We start from the raw sequence: 19,234 nt of genomic DNA, 5'->3' as shown, positions 1-19,234 counted from the left end.
AGGTCCTGCATATCGGCAAAAGCTCGCCCTGTGTACCATTGACATCTGCTGCAAGACACCTGTGCTATTGTTTGTGGTTTTAGGCTCTCTTCCACAAAGGTTCCGCGGGCCTGGGATGAAAAGGGCAAGGTCTCTTCTCTCCTCGCCACCCTCTCGATTCCTGCCGCCTTTCTCCTTCTCTTGTTTGTTTGTTTGTTTGTTTGTTTATTTATTTAGTATAGCGCGCAAAACCCAGAGGTAACAGGGCGCAACAGAGGTCAGGAAGATAGGATTACTTAAAAACTTGGTTACAGAATAAGATAGGCATGAGAAAAAGTGCATTGCATTTACAGTTACATTGTGTGGGATGTGCATATATACATATAATTGAGCGAAGGTTTACAAATTTACATATTAATACTGTGCGTAGGAGCAGTTCGGTTGCATTTACATATTTACAAATTTAAGGCTGTGCATGGTAGTCAGGTTATAGCATTGGCATGATCAGATTAGATGGCAGGGTTAGTCGTGAGGATCATTGGCCCGCAGCCAAGTGAGGGTGTTTCGCCTGAAGCTATAGTAGGATTGGTCTGTCCTAATGTGGAGTGGGAGGGCGTTCCAGTGTTGGGCTGCCAGGACAGGGAAGCTGCTGCCGCCGGTTTTCTTTTGTCTGAAATTGGGTACCTGCAGGCAGTAGGAATTGATCGATCTGGTGGGGCGGGTGGACGTTTTTTTCTTTATTCTGGATGCGAGATAGGGGGGGGCTGCGTTGTTTAAGCATTTGTGGGTGAGTGATGCCGTTTTGAGGGAGATGCGGTCATGGATTTTAAGCCATTTGTGTTCTCTTCTTTTGTTGGAGATGTGTTCCTTAGAGGGTAGGTTGAGGGCTGTTCTGAGAGCGTTGTTTTGTAGTGTCTGTAGTTTGTTGGTTATGCATTTGTTGGCTCCTAGGTACATGGCGTTGCAATAGTCCAGTCTGGATAGTATTAGGGCGTTGGCTATGATGATGCAGCTAGTTTGGGTGAGGAAGGCTCTACATGCCCTAATTAGCTTGCATGTGTAGGCGGTGGAGGATGCTAGTGAGTTGACTTGTTTTTTTAGTGACATGGTTGCATCAAGGTGAAAGCCTAGTGTTTTCACTGTTTTGGCCACTGTGATGGTATTGCCATCAATCTTGAACTGCAGCGCATGATTAGCCGTCTCGCTGTCTCGCCATGCTGTCTGCTGTGTTCTTACTGTGCTCTGTGGCTCCACCTTTTATCCCTGTGGCGAAGGGAAAGGGCAGTCAGGTGTGTGTGATTCTGATCAATTGCCTGACTTTGCCTAACCCTTGTATTGGGACATGTCAGGTAAACAACTCTGGTGTTAGTCTGTTGTCCTTTGTGTTATGCGAAAGTGTTCGTGTTGGAAAAGGGTTGGGGGGCAGTGTTTTAGAATGTCCTACGTGAGAGGAGGGGGAAAAGGTGTCAAAGGAAGGGGGATACTGCGTCTCACCCATCAGTGTCCCACTCCCCGAGGACCCCCCATCCAGGGGATCCTCCCTCACTGGTCCTCCCCCAGGAACTGGATCCAATAGCAATGGCCGTGTCTTGGTCACCTGGATGACAGATTCCCGGGGACTAGCTAGGGAGACACCTTCAGGTTTCCCACATATGCCAAACTGTTACAAGAATATGGGGGGGACAGATTTATTGCAGTTAATATCCGTACTGTATAGGAGAGAACCGTGTCACATACCATTATGCTTAATGGTTGTATTTAGAATAGTCAAACCTATTGCACTGTATTCATTTGTAAAGAGGGTGGAGGATGGGGGCATTTCTGTTCTGCTGGGTGTGTTGTTATTATTAACTGCTATATGAACCCAATAAAAAAAGTTTTTTTTAAAAAAGCCAATGCATATGAAATACTGTACTACAAGTGAAATTTACACGGCGATAAAACCAGCGCACATGGAATATCGAATTAAAGAGCCATTTAACATTAAAGCGAACAAGTATGCATTGAACACTGAACTTAATTAAACCAACTACAAAAGCATTGAACTCTCAGTTGAAAGTAGGGGTGCAACGAATAGTACATTTACTATCGGGCCGAATATCGAATAGTTGAACTTAGTATTTGGCCAGAGCCAAATAGTGAGCCGAATAGTCATTTTGGCGTTTGTTTAGGCATGGGAAAGGCACTTGCCAGGCACTGCTGTAGTTTTATTAACTGGCTATTGGTGGTTCCAGGTGCAAAATGGTGCGAGTACCTAGGCATATAAAAATGGTTGGCTTTGCCAATGCTTGTTTTAAAAAGACTTCAGTGAAGGACATGCATATTGCTTATAAATTATCCTAATCAGAACTTTCATTCACAGGCCCATTGTTCCAAGGTAATTGCAACCAACAAACCTTTCTTTAAAGCTTTACAAGGGTGACTTGCCATTCCTTCCCTTTCAAAGATATTACAATCTTCTATGGCCAAGAAATATCTTTTCACATCTAGTCATTCGACAATGCAGCCAGTAACACATGTTTAAGGGGCCACTTCTTTGTACTGCCTCACAAAGAGATGCCATTAATCATTGCCTGTCCAGTGCCTTTGAGGCGGGGCTGCCATTATCTGCCAGTGGGCGCACCTGCAGGTGGGCGATAGCCACTGTGAGCACAGCGGCCATGGTGAGCCTGAAGCCCTTGTGATGTGGGCCCTGGTGGTATGGAGTCGGGCCCGCGGGATGAGTCCAGCGCCAGCCGCGCAGAACAAAGAGACACAGACACAACTGCTCTGGTGCTAGAGCGGGAACTACCGTTCAAGATGTATCCTTGCAGCCTATTTGAGGGTACTAGCCGTTTCTGGAGTGAATAATGTTCTCCTCGCTCTCGTTGTGGAGTATGTGAACTGGCCACACTCTGGTCCACGTCACCTGGTGCTGGGCGATCTTGACACTGATCTTCTTCGTGTCCATTTCCTGTTGGGGGCCTGTCCTCCTGTGTCAGGCTGGTTTCCTTGGGGCTTGTGTTCTCTTTTGACTCTTCCCATAGGGCCAGAGGAGTCAGTTGGAAGTGAGACACATTCCGGGTTATGGTCTCCCGCCCTTGTGTGGCGGTGGCGAGGCCATGTTCCCTGTGGGTTATAGTCCAGGGGACCGACTAGTAGGGGAGGGTCATCTTCCCTTTCTGTGCTCTGTTCTTCACAATTGTCATGTCCCCTACTTGGAGGGTGCTTGGTGCAGCCTTCCTGAGTCTGTCTTCTCGGGCGTTGTGCTCCCGTCTATTTGTTCCAGGTCTACAGGTGGGGGTCTCCATGAGTGGTGCAAAGGTAGGCTCCCTTGGATGGGTACCTCGAACATCATGACAGCAGGGCTGACTTGAGTTGCTGAGTGGGGAACCTGTAGAGTTCGGGTAGCCATGGCCGTCCTTTGCCTTTTGCGATCCTTACTAACTTGTTTATGGAGGCCATAAATCTTTCGGCGACCCGTTGGCTTGCAGCCAGTAGTACAGGGTGATGTGGTGATGTTGGATCCCCAGGCTGTCAACGAAGTTCTTGAATCTTCTGCTTGTGAAGGGTGGATTATTGTTGCTTTTAATGGAGGAGGGGATGCCATGAGTTGTGAACATCTTTTCTAACGCGGTGGTGACTGATGCTGCGTCTTTCGAGTTGACTGGCTTCACTTCCGGGTACCTGGTGTGCTCGTCAATAACCACGAGGAGGTTTGGCTCGTTCGCGATGGTGCAAACATCAATCCTGATGGCGTCGCTGCAGTTTTCGCTCCTAAGGGGACACTCCATTGGTTCCGGCGGTCCTGGTCGGCGTGTGGCTAGACATGCGGTGCATGTTTCGACAAGCGACATGATTTTACGTTGGATTTGTGGTATCCATATGCCTGTGTCTTTACTATCCTTTGGTGGTCTTCATGTGCCAGTTTGACGGCTCTTTCGTGGAGAGTGTTAGGGAGCACGATTCGATGACATTTGAGGATGAGTCCTTTGAGTGATACTGATAGCTCATGGCGTATTCCAAAAATTGCCTGTATCATCTCATGCGCTGGCACCCATCCTCGTCCCCAGTGTGATGTGGGCCCTGGCGGTATGGAGCCGGGCCTGTGGGATGAGGAGGCGCAGCGCCAGCCGTGCAGAACAAAGAGACACAGACACAACTGCTGTGGTGCTAGAGTGGGACCTGCCCTTGGCGGGCTATCCCCGCACCTTTATTTCCTTGCCCACGTGACAAGGGTAATTTGGACATCACAGCCCTGAGGTGTAATACAGTGCAATGAGACTGGGAGTTAAGGTGAGACCAACCTCTCCCCCATCCCAGGCACAACAACCTCCTGGGGACTCTTATATCCTCCAAGCCCATTGAAATCCAAAGTGCCCCTCCTCTCGTTTACAATGCCCGGCCCGCAAAATGGTTGCGTGTGAGTGCCGTGTAGAGAGACTTCTGTTCGTCAGCCCTCCGATCCAATTTCCCAGGCGCAGGAGGTGCTTTGAAGAAATCAATGGGGCCTTGCTGCTAGGCTTTTCTAAGCGACTTGTGCAGAAAATCCTTATTTTAAAGTGACTGGATTGGCGGCAATAGAAGGGACACAATATAAACACCCTTCATGCTGGTAGTTCTAGCAGCTCGGTTTTTCAATCAATGTAACTTCTTTTGTGAGCAATTGGACTGCCATCTAGTGGCTCATATGGTTCATGCAACAACTGCTATATTGAAACTCTGCATACGGCTAAGGCGAACACACTCGTTGCTTTTATATGGGAGCAGGTCTTTTCAGTGAAGGAATTTATGGTGTGTCGGCTTCGAGTAAGACTTCAAGTACGCATTCGGCCGAAGCCAAATACTTGCTTTTGAGCCACATTTCAGCCGAATACTTACTCGAAGCCGAAGTTCGGTACACCTAGTTGAAAGTGAACTTTAAAATATATGGGCACAACAAATGAACCCAAATCTGGAAGACTACCACAGTAAATGCTGAAGTCAGCCAAACAATGAAGTTTAAGAAGTGAATGCAGTGTGGCAAGGCTACAGGTTGGAAAGGGGTGTGTGACGCATGGCCACGAGACGACCAAGGAGAAGCCAGAGGAGCACAAGAATACCCCTAAGCCACAAGCCTCAATAAAAGTGGCCAAGTGACAGTGACTTGGTGCTCAGGAACCAGCACCAAGTAATGTGTGTGTGAGCTGAGGAGCCCAGGGGTTCTGGTTGCGCGACCTGTGATGGGTGGACCGTGTGGTCTGCCAACTGCGCCTAGACCATAGAGCCCTGGATGGTGAAAGCTAAGGACACCGTGAGTCAAGTCCAACAAAACCACTGCAAAGGAGCTGGCAAGGCAAGCCAGAAAGAGGGTCAAGTTGATCGAGGGGTGTTGTTAAGTACTTCTGAAAAGACTAAGACAAGTGTGCTCAAAGGTATTGAAGTCTTGGGGAAGGGAACCCTGAGACCTAAAGAACTACTTTTGTTGTCTTGGAACCGGAGGATCAAGACCCCTTTGTTTTGGATTGAGTTACGTGAAACATGGGGAAGGTAACCCCAAGGCTTGGTGCTCAACTATATCACCTTGAGCCTTTTTCATGGAACTTTACTCTTGGGGAAGGGGAGCTAAACGGAAGCTGTGACCTGGAAGAAGCTCAGAACTTTGAGTTAAACACTGTTTCTTTTGACTTTGACATCCCTACACATTGGTTCATTGTAGTTGTGAGGGCAAGGATTGGTTTGGTCACAGACAGACTTTAAGTTGAACTATTTGACTCAGACTTTCCTTAGTTTTATTCAGGTAGGGAAATCCCACCTTAGCTTAGGGCAAGTTAGGCCTTCAACCATCCTGACATTTAAGCTAAAAAATATTATTTTGTTTGAACTTGAAGTCTGTTATCTGTATCGTACTTCACACTACCTAGGTTCAATCCCCTCGCGGGCCTCTTATTTTTAAGGCTGTTAATTGAAGGCACAGAAACCAATCAGCACAAATGTTAATCGCATTGTCCCATTTTGGAAAAATAACATTAATAGAGACCAGTGCCCCGCATCAATAACCAAAAAATTGTCTTACTGAAATGGGCAGAGCATGCTACTTTTTTGCATTACGGTTACCAGAATCACATGTGCTGCTTGTTGGACAGTTTAATGTGCACAATCCAATCCAGTTCAGTTCGTATTCGCCCCAATGCACTCGTAACATTCACAACATTCCATATTGCAAGAGTTGCAACCTTTGGATTTCCAGATGTTTTAGATCACAACTCACATCAGGCCTAGCCAACATGTCTCACTACAACTTTGCCGGTAAAAAAAGGAAATTACCGGCATGCCGGTGCTTCCGTGTCCGTGTAGCACTGCTGCCGGAATCTACGGTAGATTCCGAGTCAGCGTGCATGCGCATTCCAGCATACCGGAAATGGTAGCACCGGCATGCCCGTAATGGCCCCAAAACCCCCGATACCGGCATCGTCGCTACCACAAACACAGACTCCGGCACTGAGGACGCTGTAATTACAGCGCCGGAACAGGAAATACACCTGCGCCCATCATTAAAACGCAATCCATTGCAATCCTCATTCTACAGGAGTGTTACTCAAAAACGGAGCACATACCGACACCCAGGAACATGTCTGCTAGGCAAGCTGTCATCCGTCGCCACAAACCCTGGTTCAGTGAACAGGTACTGAACATACTGGCAGACACCCTTGTGGAGCACGCTGATGATGTTTTCTGCGCAGATCTGCGGCGCCAAACCCAACTACGTAAAAAGGCCATTTGGGAGGATGTGGCCTGCAAAATCTCGGTGGTGGGGACAACACCCAGGACCGTCCGAGAGTGTATGAAGAGGTGGGACGACCTACGTCTCGGAGTCCACAACCTCCTCGCCGCAGATCGCAGCCAGGGCCTGGCCACAGGAGGTGGAGCACCATCCCCCATCAAACTGCAGGCGTGGGAGGAGACGTGCAGCACCCCGTCCTGCACATGGAGACCATAGAGGGAGTTGGAGGTGCAGAGACGGGAGCAGCGACATCCGATGATGCCGGTGATTGTCCGTAACCATAACCCCAAAGTCACATCACACACCTTGTAGCCCCAATACAAATGGTAATGTCCAAATGTCAAGTAAGTGGCACCAGATCCCTGCTGCCATACCACCCACTGACAACCTCCTCCACACAAGTACAATTTCTGCAAGAAAAGAAACAAACCCCACTGACACACCCCACATGTTCCCTGTATTGGCCACACAACTACCATCTGCATGCACACAGACACACAGCACCCAGACAATGTCCAACTGCTGTTGTCACTGCCATGCCACCACATGGCCAAAGCCACCTCATGCCAAGATGCACACATAAATGACACCAGTCGCACACTTGTCGCACCCACCATGTCCCTTCCTGCAGAGTCAACATCAATGCAGCAATGCCCACAGGTGAAACACATCCGTTTCACAATCTAACTCTACATCGCACACAGCCCCTGTGGCATGCCCACAATATCCAAACCACTAAAAACCAGTACCCTAGGCAAAACACACACTGCACACTCCATGGCAGTACCACAAACATGCTCCCACACTGCATCTCCCACACATTCATGTGTGCACCATGCCATGCCCTCCAACATGTCCATGACAATGCACATGACTCTAAATGTACTAGCATTGATGTCTGTCAGATGGATCCACACCCATAACTGATGCCCTGCCTCACTGTTCCCCACAGGCACATCATCTGACAGCGAAGGGGAACATGTCACCACACCCAGGTCCACTGGTGCATGTCGCCGCCTCAGAAAATCCACCACCTCTAGCTAGGAGCCAAGCACATCTACCGCAATACCGGAGCATGCTACAACATCTTCGGCCCAGCCCCCCACCAGCAGGAAACACCTGCTGCCAGGCAGCCCCGGCAGCCACCAACACCTGCTGCCAAGCATCCCCAGCAGCAAACAACACCTACTGCCAAGCAACCCCAGTAGAAAACAACACCTGCTGCCAAGCATTCCCAGCACCAAACAACACCTGCTGCCAAGCAGCCCCAGCAGCAAACAACACCTGCTGCCAAGCAAGCCCATCAGCAGGAAGAACCTGTGCCCCGGACCCCAGCCTGCAGGAAGAGCCTGTTACCCCAGACCCCAACCTGCAGGAAGAGCCTGTTTCCTCTCCACTCAGCTAGCCGGACGAACCTGCTACACCAACACAAGGGTCTGGAGCACACAGCACTGTGGTGGGCAGTGTGCACGACACACAGTAGGGGTAGTGGGTGTAGGGCTTGTGGGGGAGGGTTTTAGTGGGGGAAGGTCTGTTGGGGAGGGGGTGTGGGGTCAATAAAATGGGATAGTAGTGTTAGGCAATATAATATACATCTGAACATACTTCATCCTTATGCAATCCACCTGGTGTTTAGAACAAACATGACTGGACATTGCTTATTCAGTGTGTGTCTATTTAATCATGTACAGTGTCCAGGGCCCAGTGTGACCCATGCCCAGTGCCGTGTCTTTAACAGTCCATGAAAAGTAGTGGTCAATTAATTCTTGCCGTGTGGCACGTCCATCTTTGCCATCGTGGCACGGAGGATTCCCTACATCTTCTTCATCCTCATCCTCTGATGGCATCATGTCCATGTCAGGGGGCATGGGGACGTTGCACCGGATGCACATGTTGTGTAGCATGGCACATACCAGCACGATTTTGCCCACCTTCTCTGGCCTGTAAATGAGGGCTCCCCCGACCTGCTGAGGCAACAGAACCGGGTCGTCAACAGGCCAAATGTCTACTCGATGGTGCACGGTTGTAGGCCTCTTCGTGCCTTTTGTGTGGTTGCCTGATGGGGGTCATGAGCCAGCCCATCAGGGGATACCCGGCATCACCTGCATGGGAGCATCAGAAAGGGTACTTGTGATTTATTTGGTCATTCCATGTTAGCACTGGCTGTACAGTGTACATTTGAAAATGCAAATAAGCACAGGGAATCATAACTGTACATGGTATGTGTCATTGTCTATGAACCCGATAATTGAACTTAGGGCAGATACATGGGTGGGGGGATGGGTGCAGTTGCTGCCACATGGCCCATTCAATGTTAACCTGTACTCTCACAATTCAAGTACAACAGACCACAATGGACTCAGTTCTCATTATGGTGTGACCAATCTAAATGGGCTGAGCATTTACAGTGGCAACTTACACATTTACCTAAATCGCTTATCGTAATACAGTGGTATCCCCGGGTTTGTACCCTTTTACCAAATATAATGTTTCGCATGAACCAAAAGTTCTGTGTGCCCCGCAACACGCCGCTCACTATACTTTACAGTATAGTGAGCGGGGGGGAACCCCTGCAGCCTTCCGTAAAAAAAAGGGACCCTGCGGCGCCGGTTCCCGATCACAGAAGTGAAAGGGAACTGGCGCCGCAGGGACCCAGCGTGAAGAAGAAGGTAAGTGGGGTTTGTTTATTTTGGGGGTGTGGGTGGGGGTGTGTTGAGGGTGTGGTTGGAGTTGTGTCATGGGTGTGTTGTGGGTGTGTTGTGGGTCTGGGTGGGGGTGTGGGTATGTACGTGTGCTCGCATGAGAAAGGTGCAAACTTTTGGTAGTTCGCACCTTTCTCATGCAAACTTTCCGGCCGCGGGACATTCAGCCACGGTCGGATCACGTAGATCCGTATCCCCGATATGCATTCAACATGTACAGGTCTCCATGTACATATTCATCGTTACCTTCACCCATATGACAAGGGCAGATATCCATTGGTAGTATGTGTCACGGGTGAAGTATTAGGTTGCAAGAATGTGGCTGGGTGGGTGTTGGCATGGTGGAAAGAAGCTACATTGGATGAGTTCTGCACCTCTCAATCATATATTGGTGGTAGTCAATAATTGTTGCATTTTTCATTTTCATACTTGACCAAATCTACTTGAAGATGTCCCGTAAGGTGACATGTCAGGCGTACTGACCTGCGGTGTACCTGTGGGTTGTGAGTGCAGTAACTATTTTTCAGTGTGCCAGAGGGTTTTCTCTCTGGCTGAGCATCATGACTTGTGAATTGCTTTGCTGTGTCCATGTATTTCATGCATTGTCACTACAGAGTGGTGCATTGTGGTACATGTGGTTTATGTTTTGTGATGTTCCAAATACATGTGCTGATGTTAGCACTGTGTCTGTTAAATGCAGCGAGACACGGTTGTCAAGGCCTTGCAATTCTGCATGCATTTGCTGTGTCGCACATTCTGTTGAATTTACGAAAGTCACAGTTCAAGGCAGCCAGTAGGCTTTGTGTGGTCTTGTTCCAATCAATGTGTGAGGTTTCATGTTGTGCAGGTTGGGAATGATGAGATTGATTGGTATAATTCCTCATCTAACTCGGCCTTCTATTGCCCTACACAGTCTCTCTGCACTTGAATGGATACCTGTTAATGGTTACGTGTTTTTGCAGGAGTGATGATGGATTCATGCATGCAGTGTGCACATGTGCTCCTCATGCATGCAATGCTATGCTATGTTTGGACACCCCTCATGTCTATGCTGTTAGCCCCCCCGCTCCCAATTCAACAACCCTCATGGCCCTGCGGTTAGACTCAGGCAGCAGACAGGTTGCCTATGCTGTTAACTCAATTCAACACCCCTCATGGCCCAACAGCCGGGTACGATGTCCAGCGTGTCGTGCCATGTAGTGGGGCAGCGTGAAGTTGTGCAGCACCATGGAGTCATGTATAGAGCCAGGGAATCTTGCCACAGCAATGCGTGATTATTTGGAAGGCATCGCACACCATCTGCACATTGAGGGAATGGTACAGCATCCTGTTGCGGTACACTACCTCCACAGCATGCCGGACTACCAGCTCCACATTAGTACAGTCGAGCGCACCTATTACATTAGGCATGCCTGCAAGTGTATGGAATGCTATTTTGGTTGCATTCACCTCCTTCGCAGTCCGTGGTAAGCTAATGTGGTCGTGTGTGTGGGACAGGAGTGCATCCAGCACCTGGATGAGCACACGGGAGAAACAGGGTTGGGAGATTCGATGCAGCTGACCCACTGTGTGCTGATGAGTGCCTGTGACAAGGAAGTGTAGCACACACACTACCTTCAGCAAGGGGGGGGTGGCTGTCCGGATCTTGATTAGGCTCAGCAGGTCTTCATGTATGAGGTCCACTATGGTGGTGATGGTGTCCCTGTCCAGCCAGTACAGGGTGTGGATCTGAGCAGGGGTTAGATTTAATGGGCTGGCCCTTAGGCGAGGGATTGCTGCCTGCCTGTGGGGTACATTGGGTATCTGCCGGGCCATTATCACCCTCCTTCTCCTCCTGCGCCTCCGCTGCATCCTCTGGCTCACTGCCTCCTCAATGAGTAGATGTGCATGCATGTCCTCCAGCTCCAGTACTGCTAGTGCTAATGGTAGCACTGTGGATTTGAAAGGGGTGTGGTGTGTGGGAGTGGTCCTTTTATGCTGTGCCACACTCCATTGCCTCCGCCAGTGCTGATTTTGTGCACCTGTGGCAGATTTCTACACACCAGATTCCTATTACCGCTTGGTCCATGATGCCGGTGTTTCCGGCATCCTTTTAACCGTTATTACTGGCATGTCCATGCTGGTATTTGCATGTCCGTACACCTCGTAATGTGGACTTACTTGCGGCACGCCGGTGTCACTGGCACGGCTGCCGCGTGTCAACGCTGATACCGGCAATGGTGTGGCCGGCCACAGCGGGTCCCTGCAAATGCCTGTGACACCGGCATCGCGACTCGGACTACACCGGTCCGGTAATGGATGCCGGTAGGGTAATACCGGCATCGATTTTTCTGCAACGGCATACTCAGAATGAGGCCCAGTGAAGAAGGATTATGGGAGTTGTAATCCAAAACAACTGAAGGGCCATCAGTTGCAAATCCCTTCTCCCTATTTCCATATAAACAGCAGCTAACAAATGCACAAGTAACTGGGGGAGAATTAATTTTAAAAAACATGATATTACTGACAGTGTTGCTGCAAGCCCCTTCCTTACCTGGCTGCTGACAGCACGGTATAGGAGTTCTGAAATTTACTGGCCACTTTAAATTGTGCAGGCCGTAGGAGGTCTGATCCTAGCTGCTGCCAAGTCTGTGGTGTTAGGCTGTGTGAGCGTGTCATGGTGGGCTGTGGGCACTGCCTGAACTGTGACTTTTGCTGTGGCAAGGCAAACGAGAAAACCTAGATTGAGGGTGGCAAGGAAAGATGAGGCTGGAATTGTAGAGGAAGGGAAGAAAATAACATCACATTTGCCTGTTTCTCTGTCCTCGTACCCACTTTCTGGAACTCCCTCCCCCTCCTGCTCTGCCTCATAGAGGATCACCTGGCATTCATGAAAGCCCTCAAAACCTAGCTGTTCCCCCGCATCCTCCGGATCCCCCCGCCTCCCCATGCCCACTCCGTGCCACTCGCACACATGTTGCACCCTGCAGTCCCCCCTGCACACTCCCCCCACCTGCCCTTCTGTCCGCTACTAGCCTCTTCTTTCCTTTCAACCACTTTGCTCTGCCTCCCAACCTTCCTTGTGGAATGGCAAGCACACATAGAGGACTCATTCCAACAACTTGCACCTAGAACGAATCCTGACAGTGGGTCAGGTATTGCACTCATATGTGCTTGGAGGGTGGGCAATGCATCATATTTAAAATCTACCTTGGGAAAAACACACTGATCATCCCGTAGGATGCACAGGAAGGTGGGCCACGCTGCCGCATGTACTCATGAAATGGGGACCTTGTTTTTCACACTAGACGGAACAAGGGATGGCAATCTCTCACTCTAAGAACCTCTCACAGGGTGAGTATTATGCATTCATCTAGCACTTAGATTGCCTGAGAAAGATAGCACTGCTCCTTGTACATAGATGAAACCCAGGAAGTAGACATTGTTTGTACAGCCTTCCCATTTCTCCCATTACGCACAGCACCTTTGCAACTAAGCGGAAGGCACGGTCTCACTCCACACACCCTGCACTCACATATAACACAAACACTATTGCACATCACCTCTGCCATAAGAATTAAGCTACTTTTAATGACGAAAATTTGAACTGCAGCTTCCCACATAAATCTCTATCTCCTTAAACACAATCCCCCCTTTAGTCCATAGTATTCCTCTGCTGCGCCCATACACACTCCATTTAGATATGTGCGAGTAGCACGGTCTTGGCCACCTCACATAACTTGAATGGCTGGAATGCACACACGCATAAAAGCAGCTGTCAGGTCCCAGCGACCCGAGGCGCACGCTGGCATATGCGCACGATAAAGAAAGACACAGCCACACCGTTACTTGTCTAACAAGAACTGCTTTATTGCCGCAGCCTCATTAGTATGGGTCATATGACCCTTGGAGTGCGTAGGACGCTACATCTTCCCCCAAAATAACTTTGTCCTACCCCATCTCTTCGATCCATCGTCTGGGTCGCCGGATGGGGCAGCTAGGTCTGCCATCACGTCGAGATTGGGGCAATACCTCAGTCCGTCCTTTCTTGATGTCAATCTGCTCCTCCACCTCCAACCCCTCTTCATCCCTGCATATCCTGATTCCTCTATGGAGCGGGCTTCATTCTGACTCCATTCCTTGGCTTGTACTGGCCGGCTCCTGTGTGTTTTCTTGAAAAATTTGCTATTTCTGGTCACCAGTCTGTCGTCCCTCTCTGCAGTGATCACAGATCCATTCATGCCAATGATGGTTAGAGGATGAGGGTCGAATGGAGGGGTGTCCTTGTGAGATTGTGTCTTCCGCATGAGGACGTGGTCTCCTGCTTTCAGTCTTTCATCTTGTCTTTTGCCCAGGTATCCTTTCTCCGCACCTCCTGTCCTAACATATCTTCCTCCGTGGGCTGACCTTTGTAGGGCACTCAGGAGCAGATGGGGCGGCCAAACATTAATTCGGCCGTGCAGATTCCAGTGCAGTCTTGAGGTACATTTCTGTAGTCTCGTCGGAGGTGGCATAGAGGCTGTTCTATAGGCATGTCAGTGATGTTGGCGATCTAGATGGCTCTCTTCACATTTGCCATTAATCCTTCCACTGATCCGTTTTTCTGGGGCCACAGTGGTGTTACTTTCCTGTGGAGAAAACCCCTATATTTGGCAAAGTTCTGGAAGTCATTGCTGGTACATGGAGGACCATTGTCAGATTTTATCTCCTTTGGAACCCCGTAGGCAGAGTACATATGGTCTAGTGCAGGGACCACAGATGTGGCTGCTATGGAAGGCAGCATCTCAATCTCGGGGTATCTTGAATGTTCGTACAGTGCCACCAGTATGTATTCCCCCGATCTTAGTGGGCCAAAGAAGCCAATTGCGAACTCTTCCCAAACAGTGTTTGGGAGTGGCTTTGTGTGTAGTGGTTCCAAGAACGATGGTGGTTGTAAGCTGAGGCATATGTGGCTGGCTTTCAGTGTGCTCTCAATGCTTTTGTCCATGCCAGGGAACCACACTCTCCTGCGGAGCATTCGGTTGGTCTGCACTATGCCCTTGTGGCTTTCATGGGCAATGTCTATGGCTCTCTGGTGCAGAGAAGAGGGCAGTACTATACCGTCCCCTTTGAGTATCAAAGACGAGGGTGATAGGCATAGCTCTTCCTTGGATCGTGCTAGTGTTTTGAAGAGTTGCGCATCTATCGTCTGGTTGTTCAGTGCCGATACTTCAGCAGATTTCCATCATCCACTTTGGATTCAGGTGGTTGTGAGGGCCATGGTTGCATCGTCCTTGGTGCATTTCGTTTGTTCAGCTATGGGGATGGCTTGTACGGCATGATGGATAACATAATTGATATACCCGTCGGACTGATTTCTTGAGGCTTGGGACCCAGGCCACGTGTGGCGGGACAGGAAGTCCGCTGGGTTCTCTTCCTTTCCGAGCTTGTGTATGATGTCAAAATGGTAGGTACTCCTGTATTCAGAGTCCCCATCGTGCGATCTGGGAGGGCATCTGGGCGGTCGGTTTCCCATAGATGGTAACAAGGGCTTGATGGTGGGTAATGATGGAGAACAGTTTCCCATACACGGATAGGTGGACATGTTCACAGGCCCAGACAACCGCTAGTGCCTCTTTCTCTGCCAGTGAGTATTGTTGTTCCGCCTCTGTGAGTCTTTTGCTGGCATATGAGACAATCTTCCTTTTTGCATGTTCGTTGCCAATGTTTTGGGCTTTAATGGCATCTAGCCCTACAGGGCTTGCATGAACGGTCAGTTCCGTGTGTAGGTTTGGGTCGAAGTACGACATGCAGACGGCCGTGGTAATGTCTTTCCGGATTTTGTCAAATGCTTTATGTTGGGCATCCTCCCACTCAAAGCTGTGGTACTTCTTTGTTAATGTTCATAAAGGGGCGCTGGTCGAGGCGAATTCAGGTCGATACCGCGTACAATAACTCGCCAGTCCTAGGAAGGATCTCACTTGCGCAGTGTTTGTCGGGCAGGGTGCATCTGTCAGTGCTCTGACTTTGTCCGGGGCTGGTTGGATCCCCTTCTCAGAAAAGATGTGTCAAATGAACTTAAGTGTCGTCTTGTTGAAGACACTTTTCTTTATTTAGAATCAGTTTTGCGTTACTGAGAGCCAAGCATACTCTCATGAGAGTGGCATTGTGGGCTTCCTGTGACTGGCCGAAGACGAGGATGTTGTCAATGTAATTAAAACAGAGTGGGATGTGGCAGATCATCTTGCGTATTTCTTCTTGGAATATTTCTGAGGCCGAGGATATTCCAAAGTTTAAGCATTTATAGTGGAAAAGTCCCAAGGGCATAGTAAAGATGGTAATGTAGCAGGACCCCTCGCTGAGTTTCACTTGATGATATCCCTTGTTCAAATCTAGGCAGGAGAAGACTTTGGCTCCGTCTAGCAGATGTATCATATCTGTGATACGTGGTGATTGGTGGTGTTCCCTCAGTATAGTTCGGTTTGATGCTCGCATGTCCACAGAGTCTAATGAGTCTGTCTGATCCCTTTTTGGGTACTGGCACTACTGGGGAGACCCAAGGGGTTGGGCCGGAAGTCGGTTCTATGATTTCCGCCTCAATGACGGCGAGTAGTTCCTTCTCCACTTGGTGCTGAATGTTAAACGGAATTCCCTGGTAGTGTTGTGCAATGGGCTTTATTGATTTGTCTATGTGCAGCTGGATTTTGCATGCCTTTAGTTTTCTGATGCCCTTGAAGAGGTTTGGGAAGCTTGCTTCTACCCTGGCAGCAGGAGTGACGTCTATGTCTGCCATTACCTGATATAATATGTGAATGAGCCCCATCTGTATCGCAGACTTAAAGCTGATAATGCATCCACAGGAGGCTTCTGTGGCAAGTACGTGAATGAGCATGCGATCATGCTTGTCCTTGTGCCAACAGGTAGTCGTGAAGGCCCCTAGGCACGGGAGTGGGTGTTTCGCGCTGTATGCATTTATGTCTACTTGAGTTTTCTTCAGTCTTGGGGCATGTGTCAGTTTACGGTATTCGAATTCTGGCATCATGTTGACCGTTGCACCTGAATCGACGTGGAACTTGAATTCTTTCCCTTGTACGGTTATGGGCAGAATGGGGAACGGCGGTACCCTCTTTCCGTCGTTCGGTGCTCGACTGGCATTCCGATTCACTTGTGGATTGTGTATTCGTACATAGGTGGCAGATTTGCCTCCTCCCTTTCTGACGATCGTCCGGGGAGGTGTATCATTTCTTTCTGGTGTGACATCTTTCCTTGTTGTGCCTCCTCTCAGTGTATCGGAGCCTCTCTCTGCGGGACGGTCGAGGGGTTGTTCCTAGATGCCTTAGGGTTGCGGCACATCAGCCTGAAGTGATCCTCTCCTCCTCAGGCGGCACATATCTGGCCGATGGCTGGGCAGGAGTCGTTGTGCGGGAGGTCATAGCTGCATCTGAAGCATTGCCATTTCTCTGCCCTGGTGTCTTGCATCATGGTCGGTTGGGCTAAGAGCTTGTTGGCCGCTTCCTCTTTGACCATGACTGCCGATGAGAAGTGAGTTTTGCTGAAGGTGAAAATCTGGAGGTCAAGGGCTTTCATTGTTCTCGCTAGAATGAGGATTTCCGCTACGGTGTGTGGCATTGTCAGGCAGAATCCTGTGCAGTTCCCTTAGGGAGCACTACAGAAGATTAAGACTACAGGTATGAGCAATAAATCCCCTTTGGTATCAGTCTGTACCACAAAGATTAAGTTGGTAGCTGTGGCTAAGCAGTCAGACTTATCTCAAGAGGGAGATGAGCAGTATTCAGGGTTTACACAATAGGACTACAGTGCTATGGTACAAGGAAACACTGACCAAATCTTTGTATTAAAAAGAATATATATTTATTTTACACACTTCTAGTTCAACACATTAATCACAGTTAATAAAGCAAGTTAAAATCGGTCAAGAAAAGTATGCACAACTCCCTAGTTAAATTGTAGACAAGTTTGAGCAAGAGTGAAAACTGAGCAAAACGGCACAGTGAAAACCAAACACAAATGGCACTCTAGCAATTTCTCACAAGGGAGGGAAAGGACAAGTTATACAGGAATATCTTCTTAGGCACCTTAGCAACACTTCCCAATATGTTTGTGAACAAGTTAAGGCTAGGCAGTACTTTAGCATAGAGAATACTTAAATGAAAACCGAGTAAAATGGCACTTCACAAGTTTTAAAAGTGGGAAGGAAAAGGTGGTTATATGAAGTAGGTGCACCAACACAGTTCTAGTTGAGAAGCAATCTAGAGAAGGCAGTTCTAACAAATGTAGCCAGAGTCAATAGGCCTGTGCCAGAGTCAATGGAACAGGGTAAGGGCCCAGGAGCAAAATGTTCTTGTAGCTGCAGTCAAGTCTTTGATTAACGAATCAAAAAGATGGGTGCAGAAGGCGAAAGACAATGTTAGAAGATAGGGGCGGCCAACCCAACAGGTAGGTAAAGGATTTAAAACACCTTTAGCGCTACATCACCTAAAGGGAGGCCTGGCGGTACAAAGTACCTTAAAATGAAGTAGAGGCTCCTGCGGTGGCGGTTGATCCTGGTAGTTCCTGCAGTTCGGGTGATGCAGCAGAGGAAGGGGGACTCTCGTCGTGGAGAAAGGTTCGAGTGACTGCACTACCCAGGGATGAAACCAGCCGCGGTACTGCCGAACGAATAAAAGGTACGCTCCTTTAAATCGCGGTCCGGGTGGATGGCTGCCTGGCTATCCGGCCTCCAAGTGCTGGGCACTGGCGATTCGACCAGGGCAGGTCCAAGAAGGCGATTGCCAAACTGCTTGGCCCCACCAGCTCAAGGGAAGAAGGCTCTTTCAGATGAAGATCTCCTCTCGTTGCGTGGAGAAAAGTGGTGAGACGCCGCAGCAGGGCTTCACCGGTGGTTCAGTCGTTGCAGATGTCTTTGGCTGCTCTCCTCTTCGGTTCCTTAGTTCTAGTGGCGACATCTTGCTCTTCCAGTCCTCAGGACCCTGCTTTTATGCAAAAAGATCCCCATTCATACAGCCTAGCTGTCATTCACACAGTGGAGTGGTCATCTTGGCGGGAGACACTCCAGCCTATCAGGTTAGAGTGTGACATGAGTTGCTGCGGCAAGCCTGTCCAGGGGTCCTTTTCCCCCTCCCACACAATGGACCCACCCCAGACTCGGTGGCGCCGAAATGAGGGCTTCTTGGCAGAAGCCCGCCAAAAGGACGAACAAAGGATCCCCAACCTGGGTTAGGAGTTTAGAGAAAGACACGAGAAAGAATTTATATTAAAGTTCTGGCAAATAAAACCTACCGGAGTAAAGTTAATAATAAAATAAACCGGTGGTATGTTAGAGGCCGTCAGAAAAAGTGGTAGCCTCGAACAATAGGAAAATCCTATAGGGAAATATTTGCAGTCGAATATTTTCGATAGTAACCACTGCCACCAGCCAGAAACCTTTGAGAGGGGGACTGTACTGTACCCTCTCGAAAATGAACACCAGGGAAAAACTACTAACCCTTCCCAGTACCTCCATAGTAAGATGGGTTGTACTGGTTTAGTTCATAAAAATTGACTAGTTAAGTCCTTTGGGACTTTACATGCCCTGGGAGACAGTAGTCAGTCCCAGGGTATGGAGTCTATGTTTGGGGGTCGCAACAACACCCCTGTGTTACTGCACTGAGGGTGCTGTGTAAGACGTGTGTAAAAAGATGGTTCCTATGAGGGTAAGATAAACCCCATAGAAATTAAACACAATAAATATCCTAGAACACACATAGCAAACATGCCTGAGAGTGGGAAAAAGAGTCTCACTCTTAGCAGGAGAAAAAAACAAACCCTTCAAATCCGGTAAAGCTGCTGGGGC

This window comes from Ambystoma mexicanum, chromosome 5q, assembly GCF_040938575.1.
Source record: "Ambystoma mexicanum isolate Mex_15411 chromosome 5q, UKY_AmexF1_1, whole genome shotgun sequence".
NCBI lineage: Eukaryota > Metazoa > Chordata > Amphibia > Caudata > Ambystomatidae > Ambystoma > Ambystoma mexicanum.
Note: the sequence above shows the minus strand (reverse complement) of the source record.